This window comes from Drosophila sulfurigaster, chromosome 3 (genome assembly GCF_023558435.1).
Source record: "Drosophila sulfurigaster albostrigata strain 15112-1811.04 chromosome 3, ASM2355843v2, whole genome shotgun sequence".
In the NCBI taxonomy this organism is placed as follows: domain Eukaryota; kingdom Metazoa; phylum Arthropoda; class Insecta; order Diptera; family Drosophilidae; genus Drosophila; species Drosophila sulfurigaster.
In genome coordinates this window covers 1,016,919-1,028,053 of record NC_084883.1, presented here as the reverse complement: position 1 = coordinate 1,028,053, position 11,135 = coordinate 1,016,919, and the positions used below count along the sequence as shown (strand labels likewise).

At 35.0% G+C, this 11,135-nt stretch overlaps 1 long non-coding RNA gene across 2 annotated transcripts; it reads left to right on the top strand.

Moving 5' to 3' along the window:
* Positions 1-6,111: 6,111 nt before the first annotated feature.
* Positions 6,112-8,940, top strand: LOC133840976 (uncharacterized). 2 transcript variants are annotated; one of them, XR_009894237.1, is made up of 3 exons: positions 6,112-6,412; positions 8,077-8,522; positions 8,594-8,940. It is a non-coding gene; the product is annotated as an uncharacterized LOC133840976 (long non-coding RNA). The 2 variants fall into 2 exon arrangements; XR_009894238.1 differs by having other exon boundaries at positions 8,113-8,522; positions 8,594-8,937.
* Positions 8,941-11,135: the final 2,195 nt, after the last annotated feature.

Sequence of the window (11,135 nt, the reverse complement as noted above, 5' to 3'; positions counted from 1 at the left end):
GATTTAAGGTGCGATGGTTTACATTTCAAGTTTTTAACAATATTGAATTTAATGTAAGATCATAAACGATTAAATAATTGCAAACATTTTAAGAAACAAATACAATCAAAAGAATAAAAGAATAAAATATAATTTCCTTTCATTAATTGATCAATTTCAATATAGGATTAAATAGTATTTTATATTTTATAAGACTTTAGTTAAAAAGTAAACGCATAAATAAATATTTTACAAGCAAACTTAACTTTTTCTGTTTAAATAGAACAGAGTAATAATATAATTACTGAAATAAGATAATGCTAAGTAGCATTTTTAAATAGTTAACATCGCTTAAATGTACAATTTATTTTTCAATTTCCACTAGCAGAGTATTATGTAGCATAATATATAGTATATTTTGTATACTAAAGATTGTATATATATAGTACAGTTAGTATACTAAATATAGTATAATTAATATACTAATTATTCTGTATATTTATACTAAATACAAATAGTTAGAAACTATTTTTGATTATATTATTCATTGAAGTTTACTCAATAATGACAGTTCAATTTTAGATTTCTAAGAACAACTTCTCGTAATTAGATTAATGACATGCAATACATTTAAATTGTATAAAATAAATGTTTACGCTAATTTAATAATTTGTTGGGAATTTGTTTGTGACTCTGCAGTCCACAAATCGCAGCTTTAGTTGAATGCTCCACAATGCTAATTTAATATTCCGCTATTTGCCTTGCATTTGGCTTTTGGCCACAAAATGCTGTAATGGAAACCTGTCTGGCCAAGGAGGGGGAGGGAAGGTGTGTGTAGCCAGCACAGCTGTAAAATTAAACACTAGGCGCACTCTCACGCACACCACACCACAACACACACACACACACACACACATACAGAAAGGGGGAAGCCAAGATGCTTATCGCCAGCCACGTCTCCACGGACTCGGCTTTAACTGTTCTTGTTGTTGTTGTCGTTGTCTCTGCCTCTGCTTCTGATTCTGCTTCTGCTGCTGTTGGTATAAACATTTTCTTTTCATTAATTCATAAAGCATATTTTTATTGAGTGGCAACACATAAGGAGCAGGGGCAGAGGCAGAGGCAGAGGCAAGGGGCCAACGCGTTGCTTGTGGGGGCATTAAAAAGTTGCAGTAATGGAAATTGTTTTGTGAAAATTGCAAACTGCCTGGCAATGGGCAACACAGCAGCGGCAGCTTGTCAGACAACCCAAAAGAGTGTGTTGCAGGTGGATGTGGGATGGTGGAGCTGAACGGGGGGTTGAGCTGAGAATGTGCGAGAATGTGCACCAAAGTTGCAAGCTGCCTTGCAAGCACGCTTCGTTTACCACGGGGGAATTCCAAATAGAATAAAAGTTACTTCATGTTGTTTAATAATAATTTTCACTCTGTGGCTTTTCTCTTCTCCTCTCTTTTTGTTGGAGTAAAAATACTTTAGCTGATAGCACGTCGTAATGTGATCTGTTGATATGTTAAAAGTTTATTTTAATGATTAGTTGGCAAACGCTCATTTAAATTGCACCACAAATTCCCTTTGCTTCTCCCTTCTTGTTATCGAAAACTTTTAGAATGCAAATTAAACAATTGCCCAAGCTGGAAATAATTATTTATGAGCGAGGAAATTTCAAACGAAAAGCTTCATCATATAATAATTATTAACCGCTTTATTGCATGAATTTAGCTGGAAAATAAAGTTATTCCTGGCATAGAAATATTTCAAGGTTTTCATTTTAGGCTTACATAATATAATTATATAATATAATTAGATATTTAAAGTAGTCTCATATTGCTTAACTTTATTTCAAGAAGGATTGTTCAGATTTTTTACATTCAGAGACATTTTTTTAAATTAATTTGTTGACTATTTTATATCTAAAGCGTTTAATGACAATTCTGAGTTCTTCAAAATCTTAAGCGATTTCTTAAACTCATTGTACCATTCAACAATTTTAAAAGATATTTGGGAAATAATTTTATATGGCAACTGATGGGGCTTAGTTATTTTGGTTGCCAATCTGGTATATTTTCTAATCAATGGTATATTCTAATTGTAATGATACCAAATAAAACGAAATATTTTAACATTTTAAGTATAATAAGTTGGTATATTTTCAAAATAATACTGCAATGTTGTCGATAAACCAAATCTAGACTTTGGTAGTATTTTAGTATATTTGCGGTAGAATCTAATAATATGGTTTTATTCAAAATGAGTAGCGGATATCTCACAGTCGATCTTTTTTACTTACTACAATATTTACAAATTATAACAAATCAATACGTATTTAAATTTATATTTATTTCGATTTTTATACTAACAGTATCTGTAAACCTTTAAATATTCATTCATTTAATTAATCTTTCAGAATTTTTGAAATATACCAAAAAAGTTTCCACAATTATTGATTAAGTATCTTATATTAAAAGGTTGTAAGAGCTCTTTCATTCCATTCCTAAGTTAAATATTTTTGAATGCCCAAAGAACATTTACAAATCTTTTTAGCAGCGAATGTATCTTAATGAGATTTTAAGATATTTCCCAAAAGTAACAAAATTGTTTATCTTTATGAATCTTAAAATACAAGTGTTTAATTTGCCTGTTTGTATTTGAAACATCAGTTTAAAACTTCCATAATCTATTTAGATACTGATTTTTAAACGTTATTTAAAAATTCGTTGTTCATAAATTGATTATCTTCTTAATAGTTATCCAAAAATAGTTTAGAGATCATTATTCGAAAATAATCTTTATCTAAATAGGTTTTCTCGCATTGAATGGATACATTCAAAAACCCGTTTCGACATTTTGTTACAAATGTTTGCAATTAAGTCGCATCGAAAGTGTGTGTGCATAATTTTACAATTTTCACAATGTTGAACGTTAAAAGGTTTCTTAACATAATATTATCTTTATGTTATGGAGAGGAACCTGCTGCATATTGTTGATTAGCATTCAATGGCTTTGATCTCTGTCGGCATCATTGCGTTTCTTGTTTCTTGTTCTACTTGTCAGACGGGCACGCAACAAACTCTACAAACTCCACTCTTCTCGCAGTACGGTCTGTTGGAGTTGATGGGATCTGATGGGGTCTGATGGGTGTTGCTCCACAGAGTCAATACATTGCACTTATCGCATTTCTAATCATTATGCAACTCGATGGCCAAGTGTTAAACAATCCGAGTACCCATTTCCGATTCACTTTGAAACGGCAACAATCAAAGAGCTGTTACAACGAGCGACAACCGCAGACAGACAGACGGACAGACGGACAGACAGACGGACAGATTGACCAGACGAGATACTTAAGAGTAAAGTCTGAGATTTAGCTGTCGCCGGAAGAGAGCAGAGGAAAAGCAGTTGACGGAAATGGAGAAAGAGTCTTTTGCATGGCAACCAGAATTTTTGGGGTAAGTCAAAAGATTAACTACAACTTGAGCCAGACTAATTATAATCACATTCTAATTAGTCGAAAACTGCGTCAAAAGATGCCTCGCTGCACTTTTGGTCTCTCGACTTAATAAGGAAATCAATTAATAGCAAACGATGCAGCAAAAGTAACAGAAGCAACAACGTCCAAGTCAGCAGAAACAACTTTCGTGTTGGAGTCTGTGTCTAATAGATTTTAAATTAAAGTTTGCCGCAGTCAACACAAAGTGAGGCACAAGAACGACATTGACTTGCACAACAAGTTGACTTCAAAACTCAGCAAAAGATACAAAGATACAAGAACGCAGACGACGATGTTGGCAAAGTAAGACGATGATGATGATGATGCTTTTGCTGATGATGATGATGACAATGATGACTACATGGCAATGCACTCGAGTATGACAACAACTACAGCAGCAGAGGGCATAGAGAAGGGGGCACATAAAAAACTTCCGTAAACAACATCGATGGAGCTAGAGTGAGAAAGAGAGAAAGACAGAGAGAGCGAAAGCCAAAGGCAAAGCTTCCACCCGGGCCAGACAACATTTCGAAGACGATTTTAAAATTAGAAAAAGCAACAAAAATACAATATCTAGTATGGTCAAAAAAAAGATAAAGAAAATAAAAGAAAAAAGGCGAAGAAAACGAGGAAAATAAGGAAGAAAAAATCCCAAATAGAAAATGAAAATAAAATTGTCTATCGTAGCCGAGTCTAGTAAGTAGGTATTTGTGGATATAACAAGCAGCAGCCAAAGCTAAAGCCAAAGCCAAAGCATTTGGCTGGGGAATACGCGGCATATAATCTAACCAGAAGATAGACGAAGTGTGGAGTGTGCAGAGGGAGGGAGGAGGAGGAGGGGGCGGGGTGCACACAACGACGAGGTGAGCCGCCGCCTGGGGCCAATGCAAGCGAGCAGAGGCAATCAAACAACTGAAGCATGACAACTTGATGCCAGGAGCGAAGCCAAAGCAGAGAAGATGCTGTTCTCTCCCCTCCTCCTCCCTGGTCTCACCCTTGACTCCCCCTCGACTCTCTCACCCCTCGCTTTGGTTGACGAGCGACGAACGGCACATGACATAAAAATTAAATAAACAAAATTATGAAGCACGCCGCATGTGGAGCCCCCTTGATAAGTGTAATGTATGGAAGAGTTTTAGTTATAGCCCCCCTCCCCGCTCCCGACAAATGTTGTAGGAGGGAAGGGGACGTGGATACAAATCAAAATAAACATAGTATGTGCCTGCTTTGCTGCTTGATTGGGGCATGCAACGAATTGTTGTATTTGTAAGATAAACATTAAAGGCAGTTTTTCTTCTGCTTTGTTTGTCTACGCCGCAGGCCGATTTCTGTGTGGGCCAAAGGGCGCAATGATAACAAGAGGCGGACACAAGGCAACGCCTAAGCCTACGGATATGATATGTCGGAGAGGGGCAGAGAGGGGGAGGTATGACTGTGGACACGGCAAGTGCATTCAGCTGTTAAGTGAAAGCAAGAAAGTAAATAGAAAATAGCAGGACGATGGCAGCAGGATGTTTGCAGTCGATGTTAATATGTGCTTCCTATTGACAAGCTCAGCCACTTGGACTGGAGCGGAGTCTGTGGCACAGACAGTTAATGCACTTTCTCAATTGCGAGCTAATCTAATATGAAAGCAGGTGAGAGGAAGAGGGGGAGAGGTAGAGAGAAAGAGATGAAGCGCAGCAAAAACACATTCAGACAGCGTATTTCACATGTTTGAAAATCGAGGGTTATCTACAGGAATTGTAAGCTACAAGGGATACTATACATATGGAAGTACATACAAATAGTGATGAAACAAGCGAAAAGGACTGTCAAAAGAAAAAAGAAATTTATAAGAATCAAAAAAAAAAACAAATAAAGACGAAACTTGAGTTTTGTACTTAAGGGATCGAAAATATATATATATTTACTTAACTCTATATTTCAAATAGTAAGCGTTTTATTTTGAAGTTCCAATTAATATTGTCATCATACAACAACTTTACTTAAAATAGCGGGCCACATTATTTTAAAAACATTTTTCGTCTATGATTCAAATTAAATGTAATCCAGATTGTAAATTTCTTATCTTTTTTGAAAGGTATACTAAAACAGTCTTATAACATAAAGATTAAGTAACTCAGATTTGATCTTTAAGATCTATTTATTTATAAATATTTGATGACTTTCAATCGATAAAATCAATGCTAAAATCGTCAGACTGATCCACAATTATACAATAACTGTGTGGCCAAACTATATTTTACTTATTCACATGTATATATGCCAATGAAATGTAGTATTCAGAAAAATTATAATTTCGTTATAAATAAAATATTTCCGGCCTAACATAGTAACATAACATAGTTTTCTCACAAACTAATGATCCTATGAAGTAATGAACAGATGTCAAATTTATACACACGCCTTTTCTGGTTTAGGACTAACTGAAAATCATCAGAATTTGATTCTAGGGACGCAATCTGTGAATCAGGCCGGGGTCTTTTCAATAGGCCAATACATGATTGAAAAAAGAAACAGAAGTGATAATGGAAAGAAAAACTATATATGAAATATATAGACAATATGTATTGAAGTCTTGGCTTGATCGTACACACCAAAAAAATAAAATATAATACTAATAAAATTAAGCTATGTCAAAAATGATTATGAGTTTATACATTTCATTTGCTAAGCTTTCAAAACTCACAGTTTTCACCTGTGTAAAAATCAATACAAATTTCAGCTTTTCTTACATGATAACAGCAAATAATTTCGACACTGCATCAATAATTGAACTTAAATAATTTAAAGAGGAACAACATTTTCCATTTAAGATTCATCTTAAATGCAATCAAGCTCTTTTGGACAACAAGTGACAAGTGTCTGGCCGTTTAGTACATCTCAAAGATGTTGCTTTGAGTTTGCTGGTACTCATACTTTTGTGAGGTACTGTTTAAGCTGGTAAGTTCATTTGGTGTCCATTTAGATGCTTGTTTGCTTAATTCGAAACCTTTTTTTGGGGCCCCTTTGGCCAAATTATTGCAATAAACAAGAGTTTGCTTTTGCTTTTTGCATTTTGCTTGTGACTCGGACTTGAGTGAAGTCCCTTGGCAAATGCTTTTGATTGTTGTCTGTTTGTTTTGATGGGCCCTCGAGCGTTTAATACACTTAATATTATTACAATGGAATTCAATGCAAACTCCTTCTGCCGCTGCTCCATTATCTAACGGATGCAACTTTATTCAGTACACACATAAATATTTATATAGTAACAAGTCGAAGACCATTGTTGTGGCTCATGCTGCTCATCTTGTGTAACTTTAGCCTGGCACGCCCTCAACGAGAAATTATATTTACAAATTTTTGCGAGTGTGCACATATAATATCTTATTGCATTTTTAATTAAAAACTCATTTCATTTAGATGGCAGATTTTGAAACCGGACTGCAAAGTGAATTGAATGAAGTCTTCGTTCATTGAACCTTTGCCTTTGATTAATGCAAACAAATACGACGAGAGCAGCAACAAATAAAAATAAATATAAACAGCAACAGTTGCAGTCCAGTAGCTCAACTCTCTAAGAGTTTAAGAGAGGGGGGGGAATACATTATATGGGGGAAAGGGGGGGAGAGTGTGGAGTCTATATAAAATTATATATGCTCTCATGCGCTTGCCAACTGATTAGCATTTTGTAGCTGCCCCTCGTTGTGGATGCCGTTGTCGTTGTCGTTGTTGCATTGTATTAATAAAAAGAATTCTTTTTTTTTTTTGTGGCAACACATAAAAATAAAATTGTACAAAAAAGAAGGAAAAAAGCACACGCGTCAGGCGAAATGCAATTTAAATTTTAATGTGCTGCCTTTTAGTAAATAAAAAAATAATATATTACAAATAAAAATAAAGATAGCCAGCATGTTCTAGTAGCGGATGATCGATTCCAAAATACCCTGTGCACGATTTTATTTTTAAAAGTTTGAAGAAGTTTGGAACAAAAAAATAGATATTTGTAAAAGAGATCGAAGCATCTCTTATAAACTCTACGTACTTCTTTACTGTTGTTTTATAATTAGAAATGGAGAAAGAAAAAATATTTAGAAGATATTTAACATAACAAAGAGGAAAAGGTTTCACGGAACTGAGAAATGTTAAGAAGCTTTGAAGATAGAATCCAGTTAACTATTAAATATAAAATTTAAATATCAATTTTTTAATAGAGAAAGTTTGCAGATCGGTTTTACCAAGTGGTTGAATAACTTTTGTGAATCTATTGTTCTTAATTTTGGTATATTTCATATATTTGATGTACATATGTACCTATTATTGCTTTGGCTAAAAATCTTGTATATTTTGTACTCTAAATTGTAGTACAATATCAATATATCAAGTATAGTATTTAAATATACCAAATATAAATAATGGTGAGGCATATTAATTTGGTATATTTTAAGATAAATACCGCATTGTTTTGCTTTTATTTAAAATCAGTAGAGGGTATCTCACAGTCTAGCACACTCGAATGTAGATTTCTTACTTGATTTAAATAAAGTGTTTCAAATTCAAATTTATTTCGAATTTTCTTTCTTTTTTACCATTAACATTGAATGCATTATTCCGTATGATCTCAGCATACAGATCGAACTACCTTTTCAACGCATTTACAGGGTATGCCGAATTGTGCACACATTGCAAATGCCGTAGGACAGCTGAAATGTGGAGCTGTGAATGGCAAGTGGCAATTGAAGGGAGGGAAACGGTGAAGGGTGAAGGGTAAGGGGGAGCGGAAGCCTACTGTTGGGCCAGCAACTCTGGCAATCGCATGCAATTTCTGCCACTTTGTTGCTGCCTCGCAGCAACCCAAACATGTGACCAGACATCGAAGCAACTGCAAAACCCGGCTATAAACTCAAACCAAGACTCGATACACGCACTGACAGCAGGCGTTTTTTTTTCGCTCGTTGTTGTTGTTATTTGCCATGTGTGTGTGTGTGTGTGTGTGTGTTTTTTCGTAGCTGTTGCTGCATTTAATTTACTGTTTTTTGTGCTGCACTGGCAAATGTCAAATGTTGGCACGGTACGTAACTCATTAAACGTGGCACGGCCAAAATGTACGAGTATCTGGCTCTCTTTTGCATCTATACGCAGATAATCGCTGTTGCTGCTGCTGCTGCTGCTGCTGCTGCAACTCGGACTCTAATGTAATGAGGCACGAAACCTTTAAAGCGACGACCAAATTGCCTTTAAATAAGTATCATCTTACGCTCCAATCGCATGCTTCTAAGTGTATGTGTGTGTGTGTAGAGTGGCAAGTTGACAAGCGATGCAAGCGATAACAGAGACAGGCTATAGGCAAAGGGTTCCCAACTCGTGGAATAATTGATAGCAACATCAACTGTGCTCGCAGATCTGATCTAAATAATGATCAAGATAGCAAAAGAACAAGGACAACGCAGCATAGATTCTTTAATTATATCAATTAAACTCGGTATAAAACATAGTACATACTATATATCTTCAATGATTGTCAAGAATTCAGAATCGTAAATTTATATTTTCGTATTAAATATTTATTTTTAGTAGCTTAGAAGAATGGGAGAATTTCTTTCATTTTATATAATGTATATTATATAGTATCTTAAATATCAAATATATTTTAGCTGACAATCTGGTATATGTTCTACTCTGTGGTATATTTTGAATGTAGTACAATATCTTTATACCAAATATAGCCTTACTTATATTTTAGTATTTTTTCAGTATATTTTCGAAATACTTTTAGAATATGGTCTTATTAAAATGGGTGCGGATATCTTGCTCGACTATTGTTTTCTTATGAATTATTATCATGAATTTCTTGAGAATTTATGTAACATATTTCTTTTATTGTCGAATAAATGGCTAAATTATATTCTATAAGTTTTTCTCAATCACAAATATATTTACATAAGTGTTTTAGCAAAGACTTGTTTATTTGTAATGAAATTAGTATGCAAATAATTTTAACACAACTAAAGTGATAATTTGATTAATGTGTCAATGTTTTTAAGAACATTATTTTCAATTCATCAATAAAATTGTTAATTAATATCTGAGTTATCATCTGAACTCTTTTCGAAAAGTCTATTTGAAAATAAATTACAAAAGCAACCAGCTTCAACGCTGAAAATCTATTTGAGGATTAAGTAAGGATTTCACTCAACCTGTTCCGACATTGTGAAAATATTCTTGTTGTAGAAGTACATTAACAAATTCAGAGCAGTGCCAAGTGTTTCTTCTTTCTTGTTGCCGCGCAGCTGAGAGAGTTGTGGAGCTGCTTGCACCTCATCGGTCTTGCAACATGTGGCATCAAAGATAAGCAAGCACTCGACAGCTGCTAGTAACTTCGCTTAGAATCGCATCCCATTTTGACCCAGTTTGTGTCAACTGTCTTGCTGCGTTTGGCGGTGTCTCTGACTCAGAGTTTGGCTCTGGCTCTAGCTTTGGAAATCTGTTGGCTGCCACTTCAGCTTGCAGCTTGTGGCACGCATTAATCATGACAACTTTGCCATGTCAACGTCGCCGTGTTGCAATGTCTCAGTGTTGCCGCATGTCGCATGCAAATCCCACAAACTGTCACTAAATGTGCGACTTTAAGCGCTCTTATCCTTTTGCCTGCTTTTGGATGCCACCTCGTGAGGAACAAACTGTGACTCTGTTTTTTACTTAATTCGTTTTCTTTACTCTGCTTCTGCTTCTCTTAGTTGCTTCCTGTTTGCAAAATTTCCTGCGTTAACTCGTTGTGTGTGAGTTTTTCTCAGCTGCCAAAGTCAAAACCAAAGCGAGTCGCATGCAACATCCGCTTTTTTTAAACTCTTTTTACTCTTTCTCTCTCTCTCTCTCTCTCTCTCTGTCTCTATGTCTTTTTTGCATATTTCACACGGCGGCCAAGTGAAAAATAGTGTAATTTGCAGCACAGCAACGTCGCAGCTCAAAAATGCAACACGGAGCCAAAGTTAATTTGTAGCGACGGCAACACAAGCTATTAGCAGGCTCCAAAGGGGCAGCTGCAAGGGGCACCAAGAGGAGGGGAACTGGGGGGCAGGTTGCTACTACTGCAGGTCGTCGTTCCTTCTGGCCAAAGCCACAACTTGTTTTAAGCTGTCCAGCGGTGCTGCGGCTTTTGTTTGCCCCGCTGATGAACGTTCACTCACAGGTTGATGGCCGAGTACGCTGTTCACGTTTCATACAGGCAAAATATACATACATACATACGTTTTTACTGATTACAATCATTTAGCACAAAATACCATCAATTTGTTCACATTTATCAGATGCTATTTCGGTGTGTAAGTAATCGACAAATGTTTTCGATTCTGATACTCGGCAATTAAAAAATACTAATTTACATTTTGGTTTTTTAAATAAGTATATGTATCTATTTAAATAAACAAACAAAATAATATAAAAAAAATTATTTGATAAGAATATTCATTGCCACCTCGATTGAAACAATTGTATTTTGAGGCATTTTATATTTATTGCTACTTTATGAAAATTATTGCCGAATTTTACATTCTTTTTTATATGTTACCTAAATTTTACAAAAACTGTTCTAATTATGAAAATGTTCTGTAGGTTTTTTTAAGGTATTAAACTAAGGAACTTATTCTTGTAGGATTAATTATTTAAGGCATGTTTTCTATCTGAA